This window comes from Siphateles boraxobius, unplaced genomic scaffold (genome assembly GCF_051911475.1).
Source record: "Siphateles boraxobius isolate OS27281-9 unplaced genomic scaffold, OSU_SipBor_1 9, whole genome shotgun sequence".
Lineage (NCBI taxonomy): Eukaryota > Metazoa > Chordata > Actinopteri > Cypriniformes > Leuciscidae > Siphateles > Siphateles boraxobius.
This window is the reverse complement of record NW_027509219.1, coordinates 7,401,920-7,421,228: the sequence shown is the minus strand read 5'-3', so window position 1 is coordinate 7,421,228 and position 19,309 is coordinate 7,401,920. Positions and strand designations below refer to the sequence as shown.

Here is a 19,309-nt window from a genome sequence, read left to right as displayed (position 1 = left end):
TATAAATTAATACATAAATTCTTATACACATATAATATATATAAAGCCGGTATGTTATATAATCTCATATATATATATATATATATATATAGACACTGATTCGACTTGACCCTGCTCCAACCTCTCCTGAAACTTTGCCATTCTGTCATTTTCTATTTCTCACTTCATCAATGCATCTCTTACCTCTGCTTCATTCCCTCTGTCACTAAAAAAAAAGTTACCCCTGTTCTCAAGAAACCCAACCTTGATCCATCAGTTCTATCTAATTATCGTCCTATTTCAAATTTACCCTTCTTTGCTTAATTACTGGAAAGTACTGTTGTCTCCCAGCAGTCTTTATAGTTGAAAATAATCTCTGTGATCCGTTTCAATCTGGTTTTCGCCCCCACTTCATAGTACTGAAACTGCACTTGTAAAGGTAGTGAATGATTTACTAGTTTCTGGTGACATTGATTATCTCTCATATCACTTATTGTCTATAACAACCTGGTCACAAGCGAGGACTTACTCTAAAACTGAGAACATGACTGCCCTGAAATGATTGACAGCCAGGATGCCTGTTTTAATTTTATTGTATTTTGTGTCGGAAACAAGCTTCCATCCTATTAATATCACTTTGACATAAAGGCAGTCTCACGGGATGTGGAAAGCACAATCTCGGCCTATATAAATATTACGCCACACACAACTCTCTCTCTCACACAACAAGCCTTTCAGAAGCGCTGGCTATAAAAGTCAGTAGTCATCATCAGCATGCAAATACTCCATCTTTTGTATTTATGTCCGGATAGTTTTATTTGTTTTGATGACATTTTCGCATGTACACCGCGGTGTTTTGCAAGTGTATTTAAACGTATCGGCCAATGCTGATATTTTAAAAATGTCAAATATCGGCCGATATATCAAAGGTCGACCACTATTCGTAATGTCCATAATAGTGATCCGTTATAGTGCCCACTATAACAATACAGTGCATGTTCATTATCGTGCTATATTGTATTAGGCCTACTTTATATTTGGAAATGTCTAATATCTGTCTGACTGTATGACAATTATATAAAAATAATTATAAAGTATATTTGGCTTTTATGTATGTGATCAACACAAAAGTATCTTTTTATTGTTCTCAGCCACAGTTGAGAGCTCTCAGAAGGCTTACCAGGATGCTTTTGAGATAAGCAAGAAGGACATGCAGCCCACGCACCCCATACGGTTGGGTCTTGCCCTCAACTTTTCAGTTTTTTACTACGAGATCCTCAACTCTCCTGAGAATGCCTGTCACCTCGCCAAGACAGTATCTAAATGACTAGAAACATTAGGGGCTGTTCACACAGGACAAGTTCTTGTGTTTAACAAAAGCTGGATTGTTTTCAACTTGCCAAACATTGAGACAAGGGACAGTCGCATATATATATGCCCCTTACAGGCACCAGTGGCTGGGAGGGGGGTGGGTCACAGGGTGACATGCTGACATTATAGCAGGTCTAGTCATTTTGTTTGTGAATTTGATGTGTACTGATTATCTAATCCTGTCCATTATGTGTCTCTGAGAGTCTGTAAGTGACTGCCACTAACAGAGAGTAACTGAGTGGCTGTGTGAGCGTGTGCGTTTGTATGTGTGTTTTGGAAAATAAGAGTGAGTGTATTGGGGATCAGGGGTTGTGAACTCTAATCGTCCTTCCTGATAATTCCCTTTGTTCCACTTTAGCTGGTTGTTCATTTTTCATCTTTTCTTTCTTTTCTTTTTTGTTACGATCATATTTTTTTTGTATAATTCATTGGTATTTACAGGTTTTATCGTATGGTTATTAAACTGGCAGTTTATTTTCCCCAAATACTAATTCTGACTTCTCTGCTTTCTTGTTTGAATCTGTAATGATTAAGCTGTATTTTTATTTTCATATTCATAAGCACAGGCAATGTCATTTTTTAACACTGATGAGAGGACACTACTCATTCAAGTTACTACCATTTAAATAGTTTGAAATACGTTAAAGTCAGCTTTTAAGTTCTCTCGCAAACAAAGCCCTAAATGTTAAATATTTTCTGCTTTGATATGATACTCTTCAAATACCTGAAAGTCAATATAAATCAACAGAAGTTAAACATTTAAACAAGGTTTGACATATGTGGCTGGAATGGCATGTTTGAAAAGTCCCATATTTTTTGCCACCAGGTGAAAATACGTACTACCGTTCATAAGTTTGATTGAGTAAGATTCTTTTTTATTATGAGGGAAATTAATACTTCTATGCAACACTGATGCATTACATTGGTCAAAAGTGACAGTTAAAGACATTTGTTACCAAAGATTTCTATTTTAAATAATTGTTTTAATCATTGATCGTTTTAAATGTTTTTTCCAATCCCTCACAGGATTTCTTTATTAAGGATGCTTAAAACTCAGCTTTGCCATCACATGAATCAATTAAATCTTAAATAGAAAACAGTTATATTACTCACTCAAATATACAGCTCAAATATTACTGTATTTTATCACATCAAATAAATCCAGCCTTGGTGAGCAAACTAGACTTTCAAAAACATTACCATTTGGAGGCAGTATGATTTTTTTTAGAGGTAAGCAAAAAGGGAATTACAGTTTAACAAATTTTGTATAAAAAGGTTCACAAGGTTGCATTTTATAGCTAGCAATTAGTTTTTCTTAGACAATCAAAGATATGTTTGTGAGGTGAATGATTTCCACTACATATGTTAAAGGATATGTTGGCTGAATTTCAACCAGCTTTATATTGTTCCAATGTCAGTAGTATATATAAATCAAGTTACCTTTATTTATATAGTGCTTTAAACAATACAGCTTGTTTCAAAGAAGATTGATAACAGGAAAATCATGTATTTCTTTTGTTGTTCAGCTGAAGTCGGTTCAGTGTTAATTCAATTCCGTTGTAAAGATCATCAATTATTAAATTGGTTCATTGAGCAAAAAACATTTGTTTGTCATCATCCAGCTAGGTTCAGTTCTCATACAACAGCATCAATACAGTCAACTCAATAAACTTATTGAATAATATAGTGTCGAGACACATAAATAAACAATGTATTCTTTTTTTTTCTATTTCTTATTACTTAGTAAATTACATAAAGCTGGTGTTTACAAACACTGTGCTTAAGAGTCACCATTAAATCAAAATGGGTAATTCTTATATGGATTGTTGTAGAATATGTTATAAATGATTTATGCGACATTATTATTTTATTAATTAATGTGCCTTCTTAATCTTTAAATAAAATAACTTCCCCTCCCTTCACCACAGCAAAAGTGGAAAAGATGTTGATAGACAACTGAAGAGCCCAAATCCATAAGAACAGCTAACGTATTCTGCAAGAAATTAAAAAAAACATTAAAAATCAAAAAACATCAAGAAAAAAAATCAACATTAATCTAGCCTAATGAGTGAGTACATGAATAGGCCTAAAAGCAAATCAAAACTAATCAACAGATTAAACTAGCTCAAGTATGCAAATTCATTGCTCTGTACAGTAACACTTACACTTAGATGCACAGGAGTATGAGATGTACAGTGATTTGAATGTGCCGACACATGGATCCGAGAAGTCACCGTTGGAGGCTAATATGGAGACTGAATTACCTGTGGAAATTTGTACATTGTGCATGTAAACTGACCCATTAGCGACTACTGCCTGTGAATTCAAGGCGTAGCTTTTTCCCTTCGAAATAAACTCTGAGAAGCAGGTCGTCCAGTAGAACACGTCTCGCTATCAGTTCGCCCATAGTTAGCGCTGTGAATGTGTATAGCAGTTCCATCCTCTGAAAACAACAGTTCAACTTTTCACAATCTCTTGGATGAAACAAAAATTATTATATACTATAACTAACTTTTACCATTTAGAAATAAACTCTGGATTATCAGCTGAAACATTAAAAATAAGCAACAGTCAAGTAACAAAAGCATACACACCACACTTCAGGTAATTAGTTTCATGTTCACAGACCACATTTGAACCTACAGAAAAAAGAGAGATGTTGTAAAGCAATAAAATAAAATAAAAAGTAAATGTAAAGTAAAACAGTCTTGTTGAGTTATTGTGTGTGCTGTGTGTACTGTGATCATGCCTTTAAAAAGCATATAAAATTGAGACTGTTTATGTGCTGAAAAAGAAGTGTTGCTTAGCTGTACTGAATGTGCACTTGTGTACTTAATCTTAAAATGTTATTTTTAACTACTTGCAGATAATGTAATATTAATTAAACTAAAGGCAACTCACGAGTACAAGAGAGAACACTTGTATGACTTGCCTGTGCTTTATTATAGCACACAACACAAAAGGAAGAAAATGCACTTGTAACAGTTTTACTTTAAACATTAACCATATTTCAAAGACAACAGAAGGAATTATTAAATTACATATAAAACTGTACTTAAATCCTACTTAAAGGGGTCATATAATGCCATTTTTGTACAAGCTAATATGATTCTTTAGGGTCTAAATTAAAAGTTTGTAATATACTTTATTTAAAAAATCTCATTAGTATTGTAAGAAAACACTTATTTTACCTGGTCAAAAACAGCTCTGTTTTCAGCACGCCGTTTCGGTGCATATGCCTTTAAATGATGAGTTTTGCTCACTCTGCCCCTCTGTTCTGTGCGTACACCGTTTGTAACACAATAACCATAACGCGTTGTTCATTATAAACGTGGCATTATGAATTATATTGAGAACGTCGTACATAGAAAACATGCCGTAATGTTCCCTGAGTGTAAACCTTAGCCGCATTCATCGTGAAGCTAGCCATTTGCAAGGATTAATATAATATAAAGGTTAAGAAAACGCTACACTCACTTCAGTTCTTCTGGAGGTGCAGCAGGGACAGGAATAGTTGGTATCGATTCCTTTTTTCAGAAACAGCTTCTTAGCAAAACCAGCTTTATACTCCTCGTTTATAAAGCAGGCTGGTGTGTGAAATGATTCGCGCAAACATGAAAGCATTGACGTTGATAGTGGGGAATTTTCCCTTCGAAAACAAACTCAGCCACTGCATCTTCAGCGGATCGGATTTAGGAACATTAAAATGATTGCTGTGTTCCTTATTGCACCCAAGAACAGAACACCACTTCGCTTAGACTCCATTCTGCTCTGTGACAGTGCTCCAGCGTACTTTTAGGCACCACACCGGTCCGCGCGCACTATGATTGACAGCTCGATCACGAACGAGGGCGGGTCTGTGCTGAAAAGCTGCTGTCAATCAACAATCGTGGGAGGGGCGTGTTTGGGCTCGATTTGAGGCAGGGGAAAACATATAAAAAGATTAAAACAAAATCACTGGATGGATTTTTATCATTATATGATGGATGTGTAAACGCACTGCCAACACACATTTCAGTACAATCAACTTGTAAAGGCGCATGTACCATTATATGACCCCTTTAAGTGGGCCAAAAAGGATGATAAAGTTCAGTGGATTGAATTTAATATAAATTTAAGCTATTTAATTGAAACTAAATTTAATTATATTTAATTAACATGCAATTAAGTATCCAAAAACATTACATTCTGTTCAAACATGGTAAAACAGGAGCAACAGGATAAGAAATACTCACGAATTTCAGGTGGGAGGCAAAAGTAGGAGATTGCAAGGTACTTCTAAATGCCAACACAGGGATCAGTAAAGACCGTATCTGTTGCAAAAATCTCACAACTTTTCAGGCCATTGCAGCTTACATGTCAAAGAAGGAGGCTTACATTAGTCATTGCATATATATATAACATCTAACAAAACCAGTTTTGAATGTTTTAAACTTAGGCACAGAATCAGTTTTCCACATTTGTGAAATCAATTATTATACCAAAAAATATAGCTTGTCTTTCACGTATATCAAACTTCTCGAAATTACTATATCCCAAGAATAGCTGACACTGGACATAGTTTGAGATTTGTATTAATTTTTTTTTTAATGCTTCAGAAAACAATGAAGCAATTAACTTTCTATTAACATTATTGGAAGAACGTTTGTTCATAACTTTGTGAGAACCTTGCCAGAATGTTCTGAGAATGTCCCTTGTTAGCTGCGATGGTATTTGAAGAAGACCAAGAATATAAATGTACCTAAAAATTAACTAATTCAATTTAAAGCAATTAGATTCATCTACCTTTTCGACACAGCAGCCAGTGCATTGGGAAAATAGCACTTGGTGTTTTGGAGCTCACTGGATGGACGTCCTTCCGAGCAGGTGATTTTATCTGTACGTCCATAGTTTGCAGTATTTATCTGAATCTTACCATTATCTACATGGAGATAAAAATAATAATAGCATTTCTTAAATTAATCCATGTGATCTGATTTCTTGAAACAAAATAAGAGTTGTGGAAAAATACCTCACCACATTTCAAATAACCGCCAAATTGTTCAAATCCACCATGACAAGTCACACTTATTTCTGGAAAAAGTTAGAGTACAGAAGATGGTTACAGGCTTGCACAGAGATGTAAATGGAAGAGAGAAAGTGAAACTAAACAGTTTAAGTTGTAATAACATAGAATCGTAAGTGGGTGCAGTAGACAAATAAAGTTTGCATTAGTAGTCTTTACTAAAAAATCATTAGTTTACATTATTAATTTTTTTGAGTATAGGTTTACTATTAAAGGGATAGTTCACACTAAAATGAATGAATACACTGTCAGTATTTACTCACCCTCATGTTGTTCCAACCCCGTAAGACCTTCTTTCATCTTTGGCACGAATTACAACCCCAAATCAGAAAAAGTTGGGACATTTTGTAAAATCAACATTAAAATCAAGAATCTGTGATTTGTTAAACTTTTTATTCTATTTGATTTGCTTCTATTTAAACTATTTTTAACTGACACAAGTACAAAGAAAAGTTTTCCAATGTTTTCACTCACCAATATAATTGAATTTTGTAAATATGAAAAAATTGGGATTTTTGATTCAATCTTAAGTTTATCAAGCGACGAGAATACTTTTTGTACACAAAAACAAACAAAAATAACGACTTTATTTCAACTAATCATTTCCTTCTCTATGGGCCTCTAGTCAGTTAATTTAGTATGATTGCGTAGAGCTATGTCACACGTAGGCTCACTATTGGCTGACGCTGGTCATGTGGGTGATGCGTGTGACGTACAACAACAGAATCGTACGCTATTATACTAGTGAACTGACTTCGAGGCCCACAGAGAAGGAAATGAATAGTTGAAATAAAGTCGTTATTTTTGTTGTTTTTTTGCACACAAAAAGTATTCTCGTCGTTTGATAAACTTAAGATTGAGCCACTGTAGTTACTTGGATTATTTTAAAGATGTCTTTAACAACTTTTCAGGGCTGGCAAGTTTCAATCTCTGAAGAAGCCTATGGACTAGTATGGAGGAGTGATCCAGCTCTCAGATTTCATCAAAAATATCTTAATTCGTGTTCCGAAGATGAACGAAGGTCTTATGGGGTTGGAACAACATGAGGGTGAGTAAATACTGACAGAATTTAAATTTTTGGGTGAACTATCCCTTTAAGCTACTATTAATTACTCACAGAATGAGTAAAAAAAAAAAATATATATATATATATATATATATATATATATATATATATATAAAACAATATTAACAAATGATTTTATATAGTGATAAATGTTATATTTATGTAATGTCTTTTAATTTTAAGAAATTAAACAATAATAACATTTCAGTGTTTTTTTATTGACAAAAAAACATGTAACACTTCAATGTCACTTCGTAAGAAAACATTTTTGCTTGTAAACGACTGTAAATTGTTTAGAGGAGGAACGTGAACACACAGTATTCAATAAAATGCTATACGAATTAAAACCGGAGAAGCCACGGCTTCTGATGGTAGCATCTCATAATTCCTTTGTGAAAATCAAACTGTAAGTTGATTTTTTAATGTTTGTAACCTGGGTTTTAGTTCACTGTGCCTTCCATCACCTTCCATCACAACTTCTCTCTCAGTGATGATCTTGATGATCTTAATTGAGGCTGGATTGAGATGAAGGGAAGATGTGAGCACAGGACCTTCATGCTCAAGGAGGATTCCAAAGTCGAGGTGGCGGAATGAGTAATCAGAGTCCTAAAAACAGAGCACATTTATGAAAATTTTCATTAAATAACCACCAATAATGTTAAACAATATAGTGAATGTGTAGATTGGTTATGACTGCTGGAGTACATTAAAGGGTTAGGTCATCCAAAAATAAACATTTTGTCCCTTACCTATTTACCCTCACATCATTCCATACCCACAAGACTTATGTTCATCTTCATAACAGATAAAGATATATATAAAAATAAAACCCCCTGAGGTTTATGTCTCTCCATTCAAAGTCACATTTATGAGCTTTTTAAAGCTTTAGGTTTTTGTCTGGTGATATTAAAAATACATTCAAATATGTTCTAAAAGTGAACAAAAGACTTATGGTTGAAAGATCTCAATAAGGCAAAGATGTGATGTGTCGGGCAATGCTCCATGAACTCCATGGACACCTGCAAAAGAAAAACACAGAGCATTACATTTCAAAACTAAATTATACGGTGGATTAAGGTACCTCTGTTGTGTGTGAGAAAAGATTAAAGGGATACTTCACCCAAACATGAAAATTTTTCTCATCATTTACACACCATTATGCTGTCCCAGGTGTAGCCTATAGGCCTATGAATTCCAATTCTTTCTTTGGATGAACGCACAGAAAGATTTTCAAAAATCATTTTTGACAGCTAATATAATGCAAGTAGTTTATCAAACGAATAGTTTTAAGCAAAACTTTTTAACATTACAATTTGCTACACAAGTTTTGTTTAGTTTTTAGCAAAAAAATATCTCTTACGCTGTTCCGTATAGCCTAAAGCATCCTATAGCGCTCCGAAAGCAAAACATGAATGAGAACAGATCGGAAGCCGAGTGACACCTAACACTCAAAGCAGAAGAATACACACGAGCAGAGTTGTGGATTTAAATGATGGTAAAATAATTACACTAAATAACGCTTAAAAAAACAACTATTATTTAGTTGTATATAAGTTAACTCATGTTTTAGTTAATTTTGAACTTTTAGTTAAGTTAACAAATATTCACTAACTTACTGATTTATTCAGTCTTCGATAGCATAATCCACCTCTCCCAATGGAGGAATCTATGATCCATTGTTTGAGAATGTGTTTTTGGAGTAAAAAAATATTGAAACTGTTCAAAACTATGTGCTTTACACTTTTAAAACGTAAGTGGTAAACAGTTTTTCACAGGTAATACTTTCACATACAACTTTTTAATTTCAAAATTCAACAAATTTAAAGGGGAACTAAGCAGGTTTTTTTTAGCTTAACTGAACAGCTTCGGAGTTATTGGAATGGTTTTTTTCGGGTTGAATGGTGGCCCCTGAGCGCGTTGTGGCCCCTTTCGTGTTGCCCCCTGAGCGCAATTTGCAAACTATTATGATAAATTGCAATAAGCATGTCTAACGACATCATAACGGACATTGTTACAAAATAATGCGTCATTAGGCTACACTCAAAAAACACAAATGAAATTATACAGTAGGCTTAGGCTATAGGGTATTTACTTGTAATTTAGTTGCAATCATGTAAAACGCTATAAGCCATCAAACGCGGTAGGCTACTTTATTATTATAAAGTGCAGAGGCCGTGAGTCCAGAGACGCTCTGCTTGATATGAGTGGTATTTACGATACTAATGTTAAATACAAGTACTGTACAGCAACTCTAGGGGTCACTGTATGACAAAAACGGAATTCATGCGTATAGTGTGCCTTAAATTGATGCAGATCCTAAAAAACTAAAACTTTTCAGACATTGTAAAATGTTATCAGAAAAGGTAGCTAAATTGTGTTTTCTGAAACCCTGTAAAACTATAGGCTTTCACATTTTAAAACGTGAAACAAGTTTTTGAGGTCAAACACTGCAATCAGGGGTTGTTTTTATTAAAATATACTCACAGTGTTTTTTTTTTTTCACCTACATTAAAATGTTAAAAACAAACAAACAAACAAAAAGCCAAGACAGTTATAAAGTTTTCACATGATGTTAAACCATTTCAGAACAGGTAAAATGTTTTTTCTAAAACAATGTTTTAAATTTGCTGGAATGCAGAGTTAAAAAGTTCCATAGACTCAGAGAGAAAAACAGTGTGGTATCGGATGCACACGAGAGACGAGAGCTGGCGTATTTTCCCCAGGGTTTAATAGCTAAAATGACTTAAAGGTGCTCTAAGCGATGTTGGGTGACATCACTTCTTGTTCACATTCGAAGGATTGTCAAACAAAACGGAGGCTAGCTAGACCCTCCCTCTTCCTCATCCACGCACTAACCACCCAAACCCCACCCCCATATCCTTCTTGTCGGTTATTGGCTGGCTCATTTTGTTATGTTTCGTGGTGCTGGTTAGCCCAGTTTGTTTTTGTTGCCATTTTTGGAGTCTGGGGTGTCTGCAGGGACCGTGTTTTTTTACAGTGTGTTCAGGGCACAGGCAGCTAGCGGATAGCGAGGAGATATTTGCTGTATGTGACAAAAAATGTTTTGGCCAGCAAAACGCGTGACATCGCTTAGAGCACCTTTAAGCGCCGTCACACTCGTCCACATACATGGGGTTGAGTGAGAAAAAGTACACAAATAAACATTCAAAACTCTTTTTTTATTATTACAGACCTAAAACCACGATGCTTCAAAGTATGGATTAGAAGTAGTCAAATGACCCTAAGACACAAACGATTTTGAACATTTATACATATGTGTGTTGCAAAAGCAGAAGTCTATTTTCTTTAAATAAAGTTTTACCTTTATTTATGCTTTAATTTCTTTAAAACAGTCTGATGGCATGCATTATTTCTGTGATTAATTGATTTGTAATGTTGCTAGAAGTTTCTTCACACGAGTAAAAAACGCTTTAGATGTGTTTGTGACAAACACATTGTATTCACATAGGAGACTTTTTTAATATATGACCAATCCTTTTTTCTTCTGACCAACTTACATTTCATATGAATTACCTGAGGCGTTCAACAACCACATATAGGGAAATGCACGTTGATTACTAAGTTTCAGGCATAGTGCAATCATGCAATGTTCGAAAAAACTTTTCTCTCAATACTTGGTCGGGAATCCTTTTGCAGAATGACTGCTTCAATGCGGTGTGGCATGCGGGCAATCAGCCTGTGGCACTGCTGAGGTGTTATGGAGGCCCAGGATGCTTCGATAGCGGCCTTAAGCTCATCCAGAGTGTTGGGTCTTGCGTCTCTCAACTTTCTCTTCACAATATCCCACAGATTCTCTATGGGGTTCAGGTCAGGAGAGTTGGCAGGCCAATTGAGCACAGTAATACCATGGTCAGTAAACCATTTACCAGTGGTTTTGGCACTGTGAGCAGGTGCCAGGTCGTGCTGAAAAATGAAATCTTCATCTCCATAAAGCTTTTCAGCAGATGGAAGCATGAAGTGCTCCAAAATCTCCTGATAGCTAGCTGCATTGACCCTGCCCTTGATAAAACACAGTGGACCAACACCAGCAGCTGACATGGCACCCCTGACCATCACTGACTCTGGGTACTTGACACTGGACTTCAGGCATTTTGGCATTTCATTCTCCCCAGTCTTCCTCCAGACTCTGGCACCTTGATTTCCGAATGACATGCAAAATTTGCTTTCATCCGAAAAAAATACTTTGGACCACTGACCAACAGTCCAGTGCTGCTTCTCTGTAGCCCAGGTCAGGCGCTTCTGCCGTTTTTTCTGGTTCAAAACCTGTAGCCCATTTCCTGCACACGCCTGTGCACAGTGGCTCTGGATGTTTCTACTCCAGACTCAGTCCACTGCTTCCAAGGGTCCCCCAAGGTCTGGAATCGGTCCTTCTCCACAATCTTCCTCAAGGTTTGGTCACCTCTTCTAGTTGTGCAGCGTTTTTTGCCACACCTTTTCCTTCCCACAGACTTCCCACTGAGGTGCCTTGATACAGCACTCTGGGAACAGCCTATTTGTTCAGAAATTTCTTTCTGTGTCTTACCCTCTTGCTTGAGGGTGTCAATGATGGCCTTCTGGACAGCAGTCAGGTCGGCAGTCTTACCCATGATTGCGGTTTTGAGTAATGAAACAGGCTGGGAGTTTTTAAAAGCCTAAGGAATCTTTTTCAGGTGTTTAGAGTTAATTAGTTGATTCAGATGATTAGGTTAATAGCTCGTTTAGAGACCCTTTTCATGATATGCTAATTTTTTGAGATAGGAATTTTGGGTTTTCATGAGCTGTATGCCAAAATCATCAGTATTAAAACAATAAAAGACCTGAAATATTTCAGTTGGTGTGCAATGAATCTAAAATATATGAAAGTTTAATTTTTATCATTACATTATGGAAAATAATGAACTTTATCACAATATGCTAATTTTTTGAGAAGGACCTGTATTAATATTATGGTTCCATATTGATACCAGTGCAAATACCACCGTGGAAACCAGTGCTACTGCACTCATTTGATCTCATTGATCCAGTTGTTACATGGATTGCCAAAGACCGCTTCAACATTCCTCTTTGACTGAGCCTGACGTGAACTCTGCTTCTTCGACTAATAACACTTTGGAGACCCATAAACCCAAACTTCAGAGCATTAATTGCACAAGACTTGGACGATTGTAACGCAAGCGCGCAAGGACTCAATCACATGACATTCCAGGAACTATCCGAATCTTTCAGCATCGAATAGGGGACAAAGGGTGCTTCTCATTTCTTATTTGTGCATCCTCGTTTCCCTTCCTCGCATCTTAGCTCCACCTCTTCAGGATGCGAGGGAAGGAAGCAAGGAAAAGACGCGAGGACGGAGGAATTGAAGCAAGTGAAATTATATATCCTCGCTCCCTTTAGCGTCGTCAAGTAATGATGACACTACACTGCTGGATTTAGCTTGCATGTCGGGATTCTTGAACATTAGAGATAATTATTTATATTGTAACCGTTTCAACCTTATTTTTTATATATTACCAGTTATTATTAACAATGAATTATTCACAGTTATTACCTTTTTAGTTAATTCACATTTTATTTGTTGTAGGCTATGGTATTACAGTTTGTTTAATTTTAGTGCTTTGATATAATTCTGCAACTGACCTACTAGAGTTGTTGTGATTTCACATACATTTATGTCATTACACCACATTCTTCACCAATTTGCACAACATGAACAGCGTAGATGTAGATGGAAAGCACGATTTCGTCATTGTGTCCTACTCCTGGCTGAGATATTGTTAAAAATACTATGTGCAGATATGTATTGGGGTTAATATTTGTATTCAGATTCACAGCCTTCTTTGTTGTATATCATTTCTTAATTTAAACTGAACAGTGCTATGTGCTTATAAATAAACATATTTACATGCTATTTTTAATTACAGGTTAAAAGAACAGCTACTTCGTTTTATGCTGAAATAAATACCACCGTACCACTTCTAAAATTATACTTCGATTGTAGGCAGAACCTCAAGGTGGACTTTCAACTGAGCCGTAACTCTATGGAAGCTTTGATAAGGATGCTGCCACAAGATGAAGCACATGGTTGGGGACACCACATAACCATACTGATAACTGTTATACTGGCTAGCACATCGTCTGTCACACAGTGTGGTGGCACGGGCCTTTCAGGTGCCAGTATCCTCTGTTTGCAGGCTGGTTCACACAGGAACCATAAAGATTGCAGCCCTGCGCCAGCTGGTCATACAGTCGACAGATGCACAAGACCTTGATGAGGTTGTCCTTGGTTTTGAAAATTTGGCCTGCAGCCCCAACTTCTTCAAGTGTGTGGGTGCTATGGATGGATGTCATGTCCTCATCTGGACCCACTGGCCAGGACTACATCAATAGAAAACTCTTCCCATCCATTCAGATGCAGGCAGTAAGTGATGGGAAGGGCCAGTTCCTTAATGTTTTTGTGGGACATCCTGGTTCTGTCCACGACACTAGAGTCCTGAGAAACAGCGAGATCTATAAAGAGGCATTGTATCCTCCACAAGGAAACTTCCTTTTGGGGGATGGAGGCTACCCCTGCATCATCCATCCTGTGGCCATCATTACTGCGTTCGGGAGCCAGTGCAAGGTAGAGTGCAGGCCCGCTTCAATTACTACCACACCAAGGCTCGCTCCATAATTGAACGGGTCTATGGTATGATGAAAACATGCTGGAGGTTCCTGTTTTTCAAGTCTCTTAAGGTGAACCACACCTTTGCCCCAACAGTTATCGTGGTGTGTGCAGTTCTGCATAACATTTGCCTGACAACAGGAGACATAATTGAAGCCCCTGAAGTTGTGGATGGTGTGGGTTTACCTCCACCCTGTCCAGTGAGGGGGTCTGTAGTGGGAATGCCTGGCGTGATAAACTGGCAGCAAAACTCTCAGGTGTATCCGGTGGAGCTAAATGAGCATGATTATTTGTAGATACACGAAGACAAATGTTGCTTCACACAATGTTTAGGTTCAGATTGTGTATGGATAAAAAAAAAAAATTCCCCATGTCTCTAGCCTCATGCATTAAATTATTTGCAATATCCACATTATCAATAGTCAAGTCAAGTCACCTTTATTTATATAGCGCTTTTTACAATACAGATTGTTTCAAAGCAGCTTTACAGAGATACCAAAAAAATTATGTTGTAATAGTATTGTTAAATACAGAATTAAATGTCCCCAACTAAGCGAGCCAAAAGCCAATGGCAACAAAGGCGACAGTGGCAAGGAAGCAAAACTCCATCAGTGACAGAATGGAGAAAAAAACCTTGGGAGAACCCAGGCTCAGTCAGGGGGCCAGTCCTCCTTTTGGCCAATGAACGAACAGTGTATGATTATGATTTAGGCAACATTATGGGTCAGAAGTCAGATGGAATCAGAACTTTCATAATATTAATCCAGTTCCATCTGGTTGGGGGTCGGAGTCATCACGCCAGTATGGAGACGAGTTTGTTGAGGTGTCCAAGAGGCCTTCACAGTGTTGATGAGGCTGGCACTTCAGGGATGCGTTGTCATCGTGTCCATGCGATGGTCCTTCATCAAATCTGGATATGGCGTGGGTCCGGCTGTTTGCGGTAAAACTCAGGATAAACAGAGAGACTAATATTAGCGTAGACGCCATCCTTCTTATGATGTACCAAGTACATCAGGATTTATGGGAAGTGTTCCCGGTTCCGGCTGATCTAAACTATGCAGCCTAACATTGAATTATAGAAATCTATAATGTGTTATGTGTATGCTAAGCTAAAGAGATATGTTTTAGTCTCGTTTTGAACTGACAGACTGTGTCTGCTTCCCGGACCATGTTAGGAAGATTGTTCCTAAGTTTTGGTGCTAAATAGGAAAAGGATCTACCGCTAGCAGTCGATTTAGATATTCTAGGTATTATCAACCGGCCAGAATTTTGAGATCACAATAGACGTGAAGGACTATAATGCGTTAAGAGCTCGCTCAAGTACAGGGTAGCTAAATCGTTTAGTAGTTTAAGTAGTAGGAAATTACTAGTCATCCAGTTTTTTATATCAGCTTATGCATTCCGTTAATTTGTAGATTGGTAAGTTTCGTCAGGGCGTGAAGAAATATAGAGCTGAGTATCATCAGCATAGCATTGAAAACTAATGGCATGCTTCCTAATAATATCTCCTATGGGTAGCATGTACAGAGTGAACAGCAACGGTCCTAGTACTGAGCCTTGTGGTACGCCATACTGAACTTTTGACCCATAAGACATCTCTTCATTTACTGCTACAAACTGATAACGGTCAGATAAGTATGATTTAAACTATGCTAGTGCAATTCCACTAATGCCAACATAATTTTCGAATCTATTTAAAAGAATGTTGTGGTCGATAGTGTCAAATGCAGCACTAAGATCGAGTAGCACTAATAGAGAGATACAACCATGATCGGATGATAAAAGCAAATCATTTGTGACTTTAATGAGAGCTGTCTCAGTACTATGATACGGTCTAAATCCTGATTGAAAATGATCACAGATACCATTTCTTTCTAAAAAGGACCTTTTCTAGTATCTTTGACAGAAAAGGTAGATTCGAGATCGGCCTGTAATTGACAAAAATTCTGTAGGATCAAATTGCGTTTTGTTAACAAGCGGTTTAATCATAGCCAGCTTAAAAGTTTTCTGTACGTATCCTAATGACAAAGATGAATTAATGATATTAAGAAGAGGATCTATGACCTCTGGAAGCATCTCTTTCAATAGTTTAGTCGGTATAGGGTCTAACATACATGTTGTCGATTTAGATGATTTAACGAGTTTATAAAATTCAACCTCTCCTATAGAAATGATGAATGAATCAAACTTTTCATCAGTGAGACTACACTGCACTGTCTGATGCGATACTGTAGTAGACGGTTGCATAGTTATAATTTTCTTCCTGATATTATCAATCTTGTAAGTAAAGAAGTTCATAAAGTCATTACTGCTGTGCTGCTAGGAAACATCTGGGCTTGAAGCTTTATTTTCATTAGTTTAGCCACGGTTTCATATAAATACCTAGGGTTTTGTTTATTTTCTTCTAATAAACAATAATAGGGTTGTAATAATAGGGTTGAAAAATAAGCGGATCTAGCTGTTTTTAAGGCCTCTCTGTATACAATCATGCTCTCTTTCCATGAAATGCAAAATACCTCTAGTTTTGTTTTCTTCCAGTTGTGCTCCATTTTTCTGGCTGCTCTCTTAAGGGCCTGAGTGTGCTCGTTGTACCATGGTGTTGGAATATTTTCTTTAATCTTCTTTAAGCGCAAAGGAGCAACTATGTCTAAAGTGCTGGAAAAGAGAGAGTTATAAGTTTCTGTCGCAATATCGAGTTCTTCAAAGCTATCTGGGATGCTGAGATGATGAAACTGATCAGGAAGATTGTTTATAAAGCATTCTTTAGTGGCAGAAGTGATAGGTCTAACATATTTGTAACATGGAGTCGGCTTTGCAGCTTTGGCTAAATGTAGTTTACACAAGACTAGATAGTGATCTGAGATGTCATCGCATTGCTGCAGAATTTAAATGGCATCAACATTAATTCCATGTGATAATTTTAAATTAGAGTATGATTACGACAATGAGTAGGTCCTGACACGTGTTGTTTAACTCCAATAGAGTTAAGAATGTCTTTAAATGCCAATCCCAATGCATCTTTTTTGTTATCTACATGTATATTAAAATCACCGACAATTAGGACTTTATCTGCAGCTAGTACTAACTCTGATAGAAAGTCATCAAATTCTTTGATAAAGTCTGTATGGTGCCCTGGTGGCCTGTATACAGTAGCCAGCACAAATCTCAAATGTGATTTATCATTTACACTAGATATTGTCACATTAAGCACCAACACTTCAATAGATAAAATAGTTTCATGTAAATAAACATGTTTGCCAATTACATCAATATTTTAGTTTTATACTCATCTGGGAACTGTGTTTACCATAAAACATCTATTAAGGCATATAATGGCACACAAAAAAATTTCTCAAAGCAAACATGACAAACAGAGATTGTGTTCAACTTTTTTTAATCAACTGTTCAAACAGGTCAAGGAACCTATTAGAAGTAGATTGCATTAACTCGTGCGTGGCGTGAAAACATTCCTCCTCTTTTCAGTATCCTTCTCTAGATAATCTAGCACTCTGTTGGATCTTTTCTTTTCAGGTGGCGGGGGACCCGAAGAAGTACAGGGTCTTTCCTCCTGCAAGTTGCTTGTGCCAGGCAGTGCAGACAGAGGACGTTGTTTCCTCCTCCTCCCTTTCCTCCACAGATGCGGATGCAAGCCAAGGTCTTTGGACACAGCAGAACAGCTAGTGACTTCTGCATCGCATGAGTCTATCAGGACTCATATAGACGGCCCCATGGGGGCACAGCCGTTTGAGAAATATTTTGACGCAGTGGCGACATCATAGTCCAACTCAGCAGAAATGCTATAAAATCATGTAATCATAGGCGTAATTTGCGGGTGGGTCATGTACCCACCACTTTTTGCCATGGGTCGATATTGTCCCAGCCAGGGGCGTAGCCAGAATTTTATTTTTGGGGGGTCCTGTCTTTAAATGAGGGGGCTAGTTCCTATATATATATATATATATATATAGCCAGAATTTTATATATACAGGCCTATTCTGGTGGGTGCGGTGATGCAGTGGAGACTCGTGTAACTTGTAAGGGTGGCGCTGCCAATAAAGCACCTAAAAGCTGTCACAAAGAACCGGCAAAAGTAATGATTATGTAAAATATAGCAAGGAGATATTTTAATTGTTTATTAATAAACAAGTGTTTTCTTTGTCAGTGTCGGCTAAGATGAAGTTGACGATGCTGACTCACGATCTTCAGTAGTGAACGTGCCAGAGAGGAATGCACATTTCATACGGATTACAAAAGCAGAGAGCAGTCTGTAGTCTGTTTTCTTTCGATTTGAATTATTCTGTCTAAAAGTAGACATGTCTGTGAGGCAAGTAGGCTACCTTATATGCTGAGTTTCGGTTCATTTAGGCTATGAGACGAGCTCCAGTTCACGCGCCGGCGCCTCCGTTTCTTATCTATCCTCTGCTATATTTACTTCTTATTTATTAAATCCAGGCAATTGGTTGATGAAACATTGATTAAAATTAAGATACAATTAATACAAAACGAAATTCAGGTTAAAGAAATGTTTTGTGCTTTCTGTTTGATGTCTCTGTGAAAGTTATAAAGCATCTTTTAGTGCCGCTTTCAGAGCGCTCACGTCCGTAACGGAGAACACGTCCGTAACATTTTTTCCTCTTTTTTCCGACACATTTTTTAAATGCGATCACGAAAAATAAAATAAAATGAATATTTTATGTACTGTGGAGACTGAGAGCCAACCCTTCTTACTTTGGTTTGCGTAGTGTAATTCACATAATCACCAAAAAATATTTTGCCCCCCAAGTTATTTTATTTTTTAAGCAATCAGAAAACTGAGCTAGCCTACTCCTGAAACATCTCGCGCCACGGATGTAACAAATACTAATAAACAAATAAATAATACATCTCTAGTTAACTAGCAGAGCATTCATTTAGTTCGTTTGTTAAATAAGAGGCGATCTAGCACGCTGAAATGTGATGTTTTTGAAATCAAGTGATCAAAGTGCTCCTTGCCGCTGCGATTGGTGTGGATACAGTGTTCTCTTGTAGCTTGTTCGTAGACTCTCTATTCGTTCCGGTGATCACAAAGTAAAATGCACACAAACCCTGTTTGATATACAACCACTGATAAACATAATTGGTTTTAATGAGGGAAAAAAACTATACGAGTGGGGATTAGAACCCAGAA

At 37.0% G+C, this 19,309-nt stretch overlaps 1 pseudogene across 1 annotated transcript; it reads right to left on the bottom strand.

Moving 5' to 3' along the window:
• Nucleotides 1-2,203: 2,203 nt before the first annotated feature.
• LOC143732638 (L-rhamnose-binding lectin CSL2-like) lies at nt 2,204-13,829 on the bottom strand (annotated as a pseudogene). The gene is made up of 8 exons (XR_013201147.1): nt 13,626-13,829; nt 7,946-8,087; nt 6,367-6,423; nt 6,136-6,271; nt 5,586-5,701; nt 3,945-3,989; nt 3,516-3,793; nt 2,204-3,343 (listed from the first exon to the last, which is right to left on the bottom strand). The product of XR_013201147.1 is annotated as an L-rhamnose-binding lectin CSL2-like (transcript).
• Nucleotides 13,830-19,309: the final 5,480 nt, after the last annotated feature.